This window comes from Tursiops truncatus, chromosome X (assembly GCF_011762595.2).
Source record: "Tursiops truncatus isolate mTurTru1 chromosome X, mTurTru1.mat.Y, whole genome shotgun sequence".
Lineage (NCBI taxonomy): Eukaryota > Metazoa > Chordata > Mammalia > Artiodactyla > Delphinidae > Tursiops > Tursiops truncatus.
The window spans coordinates 112,974,862-112,989,570 of NC_047055.1; the positions used below are offsets into that span (position 1 = coordinate 112,974,862).

The 14,709-nt window shown below is 41.7% G+C and overlaps 1 protein-coding gene across 2 annotated transcripts in view; it reads left to right on the forward strand.

The window, feature by feature from the left end:
- Positions 1-936, forward strand: part of LOC101315670 (mitogen-activated protein kinase kinase kinase 15) — a 100,724-nt gene extending 99,788 nt beyond the window's left edge. For both annotated transcript variants that reach the window (XM_073799220.1, XM_073799219.1), the window contains exon 10: positions 829-936. The gene's annotated coding sequence lies outside the window, so the exon portion shown is untranslated. The remainder of the gene's footprint in view (positions 1-828) is intronic.
- The last annotated feature ends 13,773 nt before the right edge of the window (positions 937-14,709 follow it).

The window sequence follows — 14,709 nt, forward strand, 5'->3', positions numbered from 1 at the left end:
CAGATAATTGTGTTTCGTGTTTATGTCATAAGATTTTGTGAACATTCAGTGTTCAGAATTTCATGAAACATCGAATAAAAGATTATGTTGTTTGAAACGATTATGATAATGATTTTGTGCCTGGGCAATAAGTTTTTAAATCTTCTGTGAATTATGAAATATTTCAAACCTACTGAAAGGTACAAAAAAAATAATGGAACAGACCCTCATGTTATCTCTACCCAGCTTAGCAATAAACATGTTGCTTTATTTGCTTTGGAAATTCATTCTCCCTCTCTCTCTCTCCCCCTTTTTCACCCCGTTCCTCTTCATCTCTCCGTCCTTCTCTCCTTCCTTCCTTCCCTCCCTCTCCCCCAGCAAAATAAAATATGACTGATGGACTGTCACCTCACTCTTCATCCTCTTGCATTTTTTGCAGACTTGGGTACCTACCTGTGGATCCTCAAGTTTACTTCCTAATTTCTCTCAAAAAGTGTAGCCTTCCTCTTTCTTCTCTGTGACGTCCTCAGGCAAGCCTTTCTTGGCCCCTCTGTCTAAAGAAGTGTCCCCCACCCCTTCCTCACCATTATTCTGCCTTATTTTCTTCAGAGGTCTGTATATTACCTTACTGCATATCCTTATCTGTTAGTTATACTATCTGCCCCATCAGAGCATAGACCTCCCATAGGGAAGGGATTGTGGGCCGCCGTATCCACCGGTCCTAGAGCAGGGTTGCTGCATAGTAGGTACACGTAGAGGATCTGCGGAGTCCAGAGCTTCCCACGTCCTCACTGGGCAAGATAACCTATGTTGCATGTTCCCACGCATTACAGAAATCTGTTCTTTTAGGTTCTGGTGATGGAACCAACCAAAGTCTTCCAGCCTTCGTATGTCTCTATAAACAGTGAAGCTGAGGAGAGGACAGTTTCTCTGTGGCACGTCTCACCCATGGAAATGGTAAGAAAACAATCATAAACAGCTCTCTCTTTATTCTGTATTATTTAATGAAAAATTCAGTTTTGAAGTAGGAGAGTCAACTATATTGTAGTACTTGAAAGAACAGGCACCCATGCCTAACTTCTGAGTTACAGGACTATATGAGAGAGTGTAATCACAGATGGAGGAAAGGAAGCAGGGTTTTCCAAATATATATATTTGTATTATATGTATAGCTATGTGTGTATATACATATGTGTATATATACGTGTGTGTATATGTATGTATTTATATACGAATGAATATAAACTTGTGGAAAAAAATGAGTTAAACCATGAAGGAAGGTGGATAAGGAATAAAGTGCAAGTCCCTCCAAATCCCCCAAACTTGGTATGTATTCCCATCACCAGTGATTTGATGGATGTCCATCTATACCTTTCTCTAAGCTCAGTTATATATGTATAATGTGTGTATACATGTATCCATTATATATATATAATATACTTATGTATAGGGGGAAGAAGCATTTTCATTAACGTGAGATCATATGGTGAGATTTGTTATTTTGCAACTTACTCTTTGTAAACGATCCATACATCGTGGACAGTTTTTCACGTAGCACACACTGACCCACCGGATTTTTAAAATGCGATGTTCCCTGTATTCCCATATCATGGTGGTGCATTTCTGGGTATGGATGAGCCATAATTTATTTTACCACTGTCCTGCTAATGCACATTTAGGTTGCAGTTTTGCATTCTAGCTGATGGTAAACACGCCAGTGCACATCCTGGTGGTTACACCATACCACGCGCGTGTAGATGTTTCAGGAGCAAAGAGTCCCAGAATTGGACCTGCTGGCTTCAAGACTACATATGTTTAAAATTCGATAGCTACTGTCAAATTCGTACCATTCTAATTTATACTCACACCAGCAATATAGGAGTGGAAACATTTTCATTGCCCATTAAAGATATTACGCAATTGCTGGGCCGGGCCTCCCGTTTTGTGGTAACAGCTATATTTTCATCTGTATTTGTCTAAAGTACTTCATCAGATTTTTTCTTTAATAAAATATTTTGTAGTAATAAAAATAGGTAGCACCTTTGACAAGTACATTAGCTCTATTTGCTATGTCTGTGTTTTCATGGAGTGTGGGGAGAGTTCGGCCATCAACTTGGCAAAGAAGGATTTTTTTCCCCCTGGAAACGAGTGTGAGCAATTATGTCTTAATCAGGTAAAAATAAGCAATATCTTCAAAAATAAAATACAACATCAGAGAATAAGGAGAGGCTCAGAATCATACTGGAAAATCTTTATCAGAAATAGTCATGATACAACAACTTTCCATTGTTCGATGGGTATAACGTTTCAGTTATGCTAGATAAATAGGTCATAGAGAGCTACTGTACAGCACAGTGCCTATAGTTACCAATATGGGATTTTGCACTTCACATTTGTTAAGAGGGTAAATACCATATTTGTTCTTACCACACACACAAATAAAAACAAAACCCAAGGGACACAAGGACACTTTGGAAGGTGCTGGATATATCTAGTACCTTGATTGTGGTGATGGTATCACAAGTGCTGGCGTATGTCCAAACTCATCAAATGATGCACATTAAATAGGTGCAGTTCTTTCTATATCAGTTATACTTCAATAAAGGTACATATGAAAAATATATAGTCATGAATGATATTTCCAGTTGCCTTAGTCTGCTTGAGCTGCTGTAACAGAATACCACAGACTGCGTGGCTTAAACCAGCGGTCCCCAACCTTTTTGGCACCAGGGACCGGTTTTGTGGAAGACAGTTTTTCCACAGACCTGGGGGGCGGGGGGGATGATTCAGGCGGTAATGTGAGCGATGGGGAGCAGCAGATGAAGCTTCGGTCGCTCACCCACCCGCCCGCCCACTCGCCCACTCTCGGCTCATCTCCTGCTGTGCAGCTGGATTCCTAACAGGCCGCAGACTGGTACTGGTCCGCAGACGGGTACTGGTCTGCAGCCCAGGGTTTGGGGACCCCTGGCTCAAACAACAGAAATTTATTTCTCACAGTCCTGGAGGCTGGAAAGTCTGAGATCAGGGTGCCTGCATGGTCAGGTTCTGGTGAGAACCCTCTTCCTGGTTTGCAGATGGTGGTCTTCTTGCCCTCTTCTCACATAATAGAAAGAGATAGAGAACTCTCTCCTGTCTCTTCTTATATAGGGTACTAATCCCATCACGAGGGCTCCACCCTGGTGACCTAATCACCTGTCAAAGGCCACCATCTCCAAATACCATCACACTGGGGGTTAGGGCTCCAACATATGAATTTGTGGAGACACAAACATTAAGTCTATAACACAAATGTAAGCCAGTAACCTTGTCTAATATTTAACAGCGAAGCAACCTTCTCCTCATTGATAAGAGAGTCAATAGCCATTAGTGAAGATGAGCTGCCGTAATGTGCTGGGATATTTTTCCTGCACTGTGTGCTTTAAATATTTGAGCAAAAGAGAAGAAGCTAGAATAAGATACATACATGGTGTTCATACAGATATATCTCATTTGAAGAATGCATGTATCTTCTATTAAATTTGCCTCTTTGGTTTCTTTTTTAACCTTTTAAGTGTAACACAGAAAAGTGCATAACTCATAAATGTACAGTTTGATGGATTTTGTATCAAGTGAACACAACGTAAGTAACCAGTGCAACCCAGGGAAGGGAACATTAGCAGGCCCCCACCCCCCAAAGCCCTACTTATGTTCCCCCCTCCAGGTACCACTGCCATGAAGCACCCTGTCCTCAGTGTTGGGATTCTTGTAGTAGAGGCCAACCTTGCTTACATTTTTTGTGTCATTGATGCCACTGTGATGCAAGAGAATTTTCAAAATTCTATTCTGTAACCTCACTATTCCATTGATAGATGTAACGAAACACCTCATTTTTAATTTTTTTTAAATTGATCTATGTCATCTCAATTTTTTCATATTTCTTTATTTTTAAAAATTTATTTTTTTTTTTTTTTCGCTGTGTTGGTTCTTCGTTTCTGCGCAAGGGCTTTCTCTAGTTGCGGTGAGTGGGGGCCACTCCTCATCGCGGTGCGCGGGCCTCTCACTATCTCGGCCTCTCTTGTTGCGGAGCACAGGCTCCAGACGCGCAGGCTCAGTAGTTGTGGCTCAAGGGCCCAGTTGCTCCGCGGCATGTGGGATCTTCCCAGACCAGGGCTCGAACCCGTGTTCCCTGCATTGGCAGGCAGACTCTCAACCACTGTGCCACCAGGGAAGCCCCATTGTTTTTTAATTTTTATTGGGGTATAGTTGGTTTACAATGTTGTGTTAGTTTCAGGTGTACAGCAAAGTGAATCTGTTATACATATATCCACTCTTTTTTAGATTCTTTTCCCATATAGGCCATTATAAAGTATTGAGTAGAGTTCCCTGTGCTATATAGTAGGTCCTTATTAGTTATCCATTTTATATATAGTAGTGGGTATGTGTCAATCCCAATCTCCCAATGTATCCCTCCCCCCGTTACCCCCCAGTAACCATAAGTTTATTTTTTACATCTGTAACTCTATTTCTGTTTTGTAGATAAGTTCATTTGTAGCCTTTTTCTTTTTTTTTTTAGATTCCACATGTAAGCGATATCATATATTTGTCTTTCTGTGTCTGACTTACTTCACTCAGTATGACAACCTCTAGGTCCATCCATGTTGCTGCAAATGGCATTATTTTGTTCATTTTACGGCTGAGTAATATTCCATTGTATATATGTACCAAATCTTCTTTATCTATTACTCTGTTGATGGACATTTAGGTTGCTTCCATGTCCTGGCTATCGTAAATAGTGCTGCAGTGAACATTGGGGTGCATGTGTTTTTTTGAATTATGGTTTTCTCAGGGTATATGCCCAGTAGTGGGATTGCTGGGTCGTATGGTAGTTCTAGTTTTAGTTTTTAAAGGAACCTCCATACTGTTCTCCATAGTGGCTGTATCAATTCACATTCCCACCAGCAGTGCAAGAGTGTTCCCTTTTCTCCACACCCTCTCCAGCATTTATTGTTTCTAGATTTTTTGATGATGGCCATTCTGACTGGTGTGAACACCTCATATTTTGACAAGTAGTTGTGGAAGAAACTAATCCTACTAAAGTGACTCTTCATACTTTTAGAGCAAAATGGTTTTGTTCTCATGGAATTCTACAAATCTATAATGGTTGCAGGTCTTTAATGGGAATTTCCATCGGTACATATAGTATCTCACTAGTTGTAAATGTGTTACTTTGTGTATGTAGTCTGTAATAAGAAATAGAAAGAACTCTATAAGCAGCAAATGCTAGTTTTCCTTGACTGAGGAAATGTTTTGCACAGTGCTTGGTAGTTGTCAGAGCAAGTGTCTGAGAGAAATATAAATTGCCTTTTTTTCTTTGAGAGGAAGGCTTTGCTTTTGCCTTCATTTACATTTTAAAAATTCTGCAGGTTGTGGAAGCAAGCAGATTAGCCTGGAGTGAAATGATAACTTCTCTGCACAGACTTGCAGTTCTTCCCGGTGTGCTGTGGTGGTGGGAAGCAATCACACAGGCACACGTTCACCTGCAGACAGCGCCGCTGTAACATTAGATTAAGGTCTGCTTCATCAGCCGGGGATTCAGAAACGTACGCTGGTCAGTGTTTAACCACCAGCTCTCCAGGGGATATGGGAGCAGAGGGCCGATATGTAGCGTTTACTGATTTCTGTGGTGTAAATACTCCCGTCATGGCCAGTTTCACGCAAGCAACATCAGGTCACCGAGCACAGGGTTAGGAAGAGATGTGCACAACTGGCCTCCCAAGCTGGTGCGAGCTCGCCCAGCACAGCGATGCGGAGAGGCTGCACAGAGCAGGCGCAAATGCAGTGTTTCTCCCTCAGCTTCTCGTGGGCCCCAAAGTCACCAACAGGTGCACTGTGGCCACCATTGCTATCCATACGGGTAGGGCTGCTGGTTTTGGAAAGCTCTTTGGGAGGTGCCTTTTATGCTTATATTAGCGACTGGAACATCTCACACAAAAAGTCTATGCTTTTAACAACAACCAAAAAAAAAAGTCTATGTTTTTAACACAAAAATCCCCCCTCCCTGAAAGTCTGCATCCTGGGGGTAGGAGGGCAGAGGCTGAGTCAGCACCTAGGGGATCCTGAAGGAGTCCCCTCCCTCTGACTTCCCGGCCCATTTCTCCAGAGCCCACCCCGGCTCTGCTTCCAATGCACTGTTACTGGGGGCTTCTGGCACTGTGGAAAGCTAAAATCTTGAATCTGTTTCCTCACCGTGATTTGGTGAAATATCCCCTCTCAGGAAAGATTAGAATGCTGCCTTACAGGAGGCTCGGGACAGGAGGAGAACAGTCACAGCTTTCCTGATTGACCCGCCCGGACACCACCAGATAGCTCATGAAAAACTCCCCTTGCAGACACAGGAGAGCACAGACTTCGCGGTTCCATTTGTATAATATTCCAGAACAGGCAACACTCTCCACAGTGGGACACGTCAGAATAGCAGTTGCCTTTGGGTCGACAGGAGTGGCTGGGAACAGGGGATCTGAGCGAATCTTCTGGGCTGCTGCTAACGTTCTGTCTCTTGGTTTAGATGCTGGTTACAGTGGCTTTTCATTTTGTGGAAATTGATTGAGATGATCACTGTAGCCTTTTCTGAATGCATGCCGAATTTCAGCTTAAAAGTTTAGTAATGATTTAAAAAACACTTGTAGTGGCCCTCTTGATATTCCCCAATCATTATTGGATCCTGTGACTTTGCAGATAAAACTCAAAGTCTTTTATTAAGTATCGAGCCCCAATATAACCCTGTCCTCCTTCTCCTCCCTCCTTCTCCTCTTGCTCCCCGACCCTCAGCCCCAGCCAGACCTTCATCTGTCATCTCACAGTCCCCTGAGCTGGCCCTGCAGGAGTTCACGTCTGCACTTCTGTTCTCATCCTTCTCCCTCCCTGGAATTCGTTCTTCCAATTACCCAAGTCCTAACTTTTGCAGAGGTATCTCTAACCACCCTTTCCCGCCTTCTGTCCTTCCATTGAATGTCTGTTCGCTACCCACTTGTCTGCATCATGTGCAAAGTACATCCTATCGCTTATTTATCCGTTTTCCAAAGTGTCTCCCCAGCTTCTCTGCAAGCCCATGCACAACTTCTATATTTGTATATCTGTAGGACCTATGAAGCAGGAACCCCCCACCCAATGCCTATTGATTATGATGTAAAGGGAAAGCGGAGGGGAGCTCCGTGTGGTTTACTTCTTTTTTAAAAAATTTTTTTAGATTTAATTTTATTAATTTTTTTGGCCTCACCACACAGCATGTAGGATCTTAGTTCCCTAACCAAGGATCAAACCCGTGCCCCCTGCAGTGGAAGTGCAGAGTCTTAACCACTGGACTGCCAGGGAAGTCCCTCCGTGTGGTTTACTTCTTAACCAGTAAAGCTTCCTCCCAAATCGAGAAGTTCCCTAAAGGTACCCTAGAGTAAACCTACTTGAAAACTTGTGTGGTTGAGCTTTCTATATACATACAGCCTCTTTCAGGCTCTCTCGAATCTGCCCTCATTGATATTTCTGTACCTGAATCCAAAGCAGACTCCTGTTCTCCACCACTACCCTCTTTCAGTGACTTGGAACACATCCCTCCTCTGAAATATACTCAGTCTTTCTATAAAGATGGGTCTGATGTGATAGCTTTCATGTTTTCATCCACTTTCATCTTTCACAGCTCTCAGTGATTCTCACACAGAGGGGAGGCTTAAAGTCCTGATGATGGCCTCCAAAGGCCTGCATGATCTCCCTAACCTTCTCTCCCACTCCCCCTTCACTCACTCCACTCCCATCTCACTCCCCTCCTTGCTGGTCCCCAAACATGCAAAGCACACTGCTGCCTCAGGGCCTTTGCACTTGCTGTTTCCTCTGCCTGGAACTGGTCCCCCAGCTATCTGCATGGCTCACTCCCTCACCCCCTTTAGCTTTCTGCTTGAAAACTCATGACTTCCTGCCCCACCTAATGCTCTTTGCTGTGTTATTTGTGTTCATAGCACTTTTCACCCTCCACCATGCTCTTCACTTACTATTTGATTTATTACCTATCTTCCCTCACTCGATTGTAAGCCCCATGAGGGCAGGGGTTTTGTCATTCTCTGCCATGTCCCTGCTGGTATGTTGCCTAGTGCATAATAGGTGTTTCATCAACATGTCTGGATGGATCCTCTCCCATTGGGAACGATCCTCCCAACTGTGCCTGTTGTCATTGCTCCAGGATGGCAGGAAACTTGTCACCCGATCGCTTGTGGCTGTTCTGAGCCATACGCTCAGTTATTTGGCTCTCACACTTCTCTGGGAGGCTTAGCTGGTCATTTATGGCATTCCTCAGGCTAACCTAATGTATTTGCTTATTTAAAATTATTCTCTGTTGTTGTAATGTATTGGTATTGTAGCCTATGGCTCTTCTAAAACTGGGAATTCAGACACTCCTTGTGAGGCTTAGCTTTGTTCATAGTTTAAGGGCAAGGGATGGTGGTGGAGGGAGAGGACAGAGTTATATATGTATTTTTTAAGTGCATCTTGTACAGATTGAAATCCCAGTTAGTCTTTGTATTAGTCATGGTAGACTAGACGCTAAAACAAACAACCCCCAAATATCAGTTTATCTATGATGATAAAAGTTCATCTATGTCTCATGTCATGTCCAGGTTGGCAGGGTCCGCATTCCATCTGGTAGTGGATGGGGAAAGAGAATGTAGAGGAGAGGATTGCTGTGGAGGTTTCTAATGAGCCAAGCCCACAGGTGGAGCACATCACTCTTGTTCACATCCCATTGGTCAGAACTCCATCGAATGACCCCACCTAACTGCACGGGAGGCTGGGAAATGTAGTCTAGTTATGTGCCCAGGGAGAAAAAGAAATGAAGATTGGTGAACACTGACTGGTGTCTGCCACATTCTTGCCTCTCCAAACATTTTTGTGGGTCATTCAAGTTGGGTGGGCTGTTCCCAAACTCATCTTAGAGTTTTCCTGATACGTTGACAGAAGATGAAAGGCTGCTCACTGTGTATGTACTGTATGCCTGTTGTTTCTATTTCATATTTAGATCATTTGTTCTAAACTGGATAAGAGATACAAATGAATTTTTACAGTAGGTTAGAAAATGTTTCTGGTGTTCCAAGTTATGCGAAATATCTTGCTTTAACTGCTAAATTCTATTGAAAGTAAAAAATAGCAGAAGCGATTGACCATAGAATGAAAGCAAAAATGATTCTTTGCATGGAAAACATCAAACCACTGACTTTTGTCCTTGATACCTGCAGAAACAAATTCATGAATGGAATTTTACAGCCTCTTCCATTAGAGGAATAAGGTAAGAACATAAGAGAAGATGTAATTATTGTTTTAATACAAATAATGATGTTGTTTTTATCACTTTGTTTGTACTTATTTATAATACGTGGTGTTCTCATTTTTAACAGAATCCAAAACAGACTATTTTCTCTCTTGTTGCCCTGCCCGAGCTTGTTCATCATGTGCTGCTAGTAAGGCTTTTCGGCTTGTTATAGCAGAGTAGCTGTTTTTGTATCCAACAGACGAAACTCTCTTGTCTCAAACTTTTTTTTTTTTTTTTTTTTTTTTTTTTTTTTGCTGTACGCGGGCCTCTCACTGTTGTGGCCTCTCCCGTTTCGGAGCACAGGCTCCGGACGCACAAGCCCAGCGGCCATGGCTCACGGGCCCAGCCGCTCCGCGGCATGTGGGAGCTTCCCGGACCGGGGCACGAACCCGTGACCCCTGCATCGGCAGGCGGACTCTCAACCACTGCGCCTCCAGGGAAGCCCCGTCAAACTTTTTTAAAACAAGAAGTTATGTGTGTAGAAAGAGAAAGTGTTTCTTCTTTGAGCCAATGATGTTCAGGTGCTCAGGGACCCCCAGAACTGAAGCTGGGAGTTACTTGGTAATGATACTTGGCTGGGATCTCCTGGGCAGAGTAATGGAGCCGAGGGCATTGGCAGGTGAGTAAGGTGGTGTATTCCCAGGAGAGGTCTGCCACTTGCTATTTGGTTCAGGAGCGCTGACCATTTGGGCCTGAATTGTGTGGCTGCTCTCTGAGTCCGACCCTGCCAGCACACCCAAGGGTGGGAGGAACTCTGGAGCAGATATGAGTTCTAATCCCTCTTTTGCTGTTTGACCTTGAGCAAATCATTCAACCTCTCCAGGTCTCAGTATCTTCATGGTTTCCATCATATTAAGGGCTTGGACTAGAACTCCATGTCTTTTCTCTGATTCTCAGACCACAGGCCAATGAATGAATCCCTGTTACCCCCAGATGCAGCATGATCCTTTCCTAGACACATCAGTGTTTAAATTGGAGTAATGTTTACATCACTTTTAAAGGGAGAGAAATCATTTAAGAACGGAGTAGCATATTTGAATAATACTGCTCAGAAAATATAATTCAAAAGGTGTTAAACATTTTCAAACATGTACTACCCAGAAACTAAGTTGTATGGTAACATGTAGTCAAGAACCTTCTGTTTGTACCTTCTCATAGAGATACCTCTTGCTGCCATTTTAGTCATCAACAGGGATGTGCAAAGGGCCTGGGGTGAATCAGACCCTGGAACCAATGTGACATGAAGAGCATGTGTTGAACATTCCCAAGGCTATCCAACTAACTGTGGTAGTTCCTTTAAAGATTGGTTTTGAAAAGTTACTCATGTATAAGCTAGTTTTAATTCATTTTAAATCACCCTGTACTTCTGCTGTTTCAACTCGTAATTTGTCATGTAATCCATAACATGTAAGGAATGGTCAAAGAAGCTGTAATCTCAGGAAGAGACGACTTAGAAAGGGCAAGATAAAGAGGCTTCCTTTGTTTGAAGGGCTAATCATAGAATCTAGCCTTTTGCATAGTGGTACCTGGCAAAATGAGGGCCATTGCATAGGCTTTGGCACAGTGCAGGTAAAGAACTTTGCAGCAGTGAAATCCATCAGGAGATGGAATCTGATGATTTTCTGTCACTGGATATTCCAGGCAAACTGAATATTGCCTGTTCAAGGAGCTGTAGAGTCAGATCCAGGCCTTTGGTGGGGATGGATCAGATAACATTTAAAGGCCTTTCTTGAGCTAAAATGCCATGTTTATTTCCACTTCCCTTGTGTGGCCACAAATACTGTGTCCTAATATTTTTCAAGTCTAGAAATTCCTTTGATATCACAATCAATTATTTCACAAATACCTTTTTAATGACCTTATAAACTCTTGAAGACAGAAACCATATTTTATTCCCATTCCTGCTGCCCATACACTTTGCTTAACATTGAATATATAGTAAGTTCTTGATACATATTAAAGTCTGTTGATGAATACAAACTCAAACATCAGCAAGATAAATGCCCCTCCTATTTAAATTTCATAGAGAAATAGAAGTCACTTTGGTGGGCGGGGGGTATTTGTTAAAACATTAATGAAACTTTCAAATTTGTAAGATGGAAGAAAAGCTGTTCCTAGATTTTTCTCAAAAAAATTAAATTGATATCCAAATTTATATATAATAGGCATTCTTATGTTTTGAAATTTTGCAGCATATCCAAGTTTGATGAACGGTGTTGTTTTCTTTACATCCATGATAATTCTGATGACTTTCAAATCTACTTTTCCACTGAAGACCAGTGCAGTAGGTGAGTTTTAATCTGATTCAGGTACATTCAGTCTAATTATGGTGAATCACTTTTAAAGGGTCTTTGTTGTGAAAAATATTTAATTGCTATACTGCGTTTCCTGAAGTTTTAACTTATGGAAAATTTTTCCAGGTTTATTGAGATATAACTCACATGTCATGCAATTTGCTCATTTTAAAGTATAGAATTCAATCTTTTTGTTTTTAGTATAGTCACAGTTTTGCAGCCATCACCACAATGTAATTTTAGATTATTTTCATCACTCCCAAAAGAAACACAGTATCCGTTAACAGTCACTCCCCATTTTCTCTCAACCTAACCCCACCCCCGCAATCCCAGTCCTCTGCAACCACTGAATCTACTCTCTGTCTTTACGAATTTGCCTATTCTTGACATTTCATATATAGAGAATCATACAATATATGGTCTTTTGTGACTCGTTTCCTCCATTTATCATAATGTTTTCAAGTGTCATCCATGTTGTAACATGTATCAGAATTTCATTCCTTTTTGTGGCTGAATAGTATTCCATTGTATGGATATATTTGATTTGTCCATCATTTGAAAGGCACTTGGTTTGTTTTCACTTTCTGGCTATTGTGAATAATGCTGCCATAAACATTCACATGCAAGTTTTTGTATGAACTTATGTTTTAATTTCTCTTGGAGCCAAATAACTGGGTCTTATGATAATTCTTTATTTAACTTTGAGGAACGGCCAGAGTGTTTTCCCAATTTACATTCCCATCAGCCATGTATGAGGGTTCCAGTTTCTCCACGTCCTCGCAATACTTGTTACCGTCCGTCCTTTTTTTTTTTTTTTTTTTTTGCCGTACGCGGGCCTCTCACTGTTGTGGCCTCTCCCGTTGCGGAGCACAGGCTTCCGGACGCGCAGGCTCAGCGGCCATGGCTCACGGGCCCAGCCGCTCCGCGGCATGTGGGAGCTTCCCAGACCAGGGCACGAACCCATGTCCCCTGCATCGGCAGGCGGACTCTCAACCACTGCGCCACCAGGGAAGCCCTGTCCGTCCTTTTGATTGTAGTCATCCTAGTGGGTGTTAGGTGGAATCTCATTGTGGTTGTGTTTTGCATTTCCCTAATGACTAAAGATACTGAGGATCTTTTCATGATCTTATTGGCCATTTATATATCTTCTTTGGAGAACTATCTACTCAAATCCTTTGCCCAATTAAAACATTTTTTTTAACTTTTTATTTTGGAAAATATTCACACCTACAAGAAAGTTCACTCAGAACTCCCTACTGTTAACCATTTACCACATTTGTTTTACATTCTCTCTATATGCAGATGACTATTTTGTTCTGAACTGTTGAAGAGTAAGTTGTAGACATAATGCTACATTACCTCTCGGTATTTCAGTACGTGTTTCCCTAAATACAAGAACATTCACTTATGTAATCACAGTACCGTTATCTGATCAGGAAACTAAGATTGATATGGTTCTATAATTTACAAACCTTAGCCAAATTTTACTTATTGTCCCACTAATGTCCTTTACAGTGAAACAAAAGATATTTTTCCTCTGGTTCATGATCTAAACCAGGATTACATACTAACATTTAGCCATCACGTCTGTATAGCCCCCTTTTATCTGGAACATTTCTTCATCAGTCTTTGTCTTTCTTGACTTAATGCTTTTAAAGAGTACAGGCAGTTTATCTTGTATAATCCTTCAATTTGGGTTGGTTTGCTGTTCCCTCATGATTATATTAATGTTATGCATTTAGGGTAGGAGTACCATAGAAGTGATGCCCTGTCCTCAGTACATCACATTGGGAGACGTACAATATCTTTGTCTCATTAATGGTGATATTAACTTGGCTTACCTGGCAAAAGTGATGTTTGCCAAGTTTCTCCGAACTTTGCCCATTTTTAATTGGGTCATTGGTATTTTTGTTAATAAGTTTTAAGAGTTCTTTATATATTTTGGATACAAGGCCCTTGTCAGATGTGTGATTTGCAAGTGCTTCCTCCCATTCTATGGGTTATCTTTTTACTGTGTTGATGGTATCATTTACAGTACAGAAGTTTTAAATTTTGTGGCAGTCCAGTTTATCTGTTTTTCCTTTTGTCACTTGTGCTTTTTTTTTTTTTTTTTTTTTTGCGGTACGTGGGCCTCTCACTGTTGTTGCCTCTCCCATTGAGGAGCACGGGCTCCGGACGCGCAGGCTCAGCAGCCATGGCTCACGGGCCCAGCCGCTCCGCGGCATGTGGGATCTTCCCAGACCGGGGCACGAACCCGTGTCCCCTGCATCGGCAGGCGGACTCTCAACCACTGCGCCACCAGGGAAGCCCTCACTTATGCTTTTGATGTCATATCTAAGAAGGCTTTGCCTAACCCAAGATTTTCGCTGGTGTTATTTTCTTCAAAGTTTTATAGTTTTAGCTCTTATATTTAGGTCTCTGATCCATTTTGAGTTTTGTTTTTTTTTAATGGTCTGAGGTAGGGGGTCCAACTTCATTCTTCTGCATGTGGATATGTGGTTGTCTCAGCACCATTTGTTGAAAAGACTATTTCTTCTCCCATTGAATGGTCGTGGCACTTTTTTAGAAAATCAGTTGACCATAAATGTAAGCATTTATTTCTGGACTTTCACTTCTATTCCATTGATCGCTATGTCCATCCTTTATGCTATTACCACATTTTCTTGATAACTGTAGTATTGTACTAAGCTGTCAAATCAGGAAATGTGAGTCTTCCGACTGGGTTCTTGTTTTTCATAATTGTTTTGACTATTGCAGGTGCTTCCATGTCCACGTGAATCTTAGGATCAGCTAGTCAGTTTCTTCAAAAAAGCCCGCTAGGGTTTTGGCAGGGATTGCTTTGTATTTGCAGATCAATTTGAGAGGCTTTGCCATCCTAACCATGTTAAGTCTTCCGTCCCATGAACATATCTTTCTATTTGTTTAGGTCTTCTTTAATGTCTTTCAACAATTTTTGGAGTTTCAATGTACAAGTCTTATACTTTTTTGTTAAATATGTATGTGTTTTATTCTTTTGGTTGCTATTCTAAGTGGAGTTGTTTTCTTAATTTCATTTTCAGATTGTTCATTGCTGGTGTGTAGAAATACACTCGATTTTTGTATATTGAT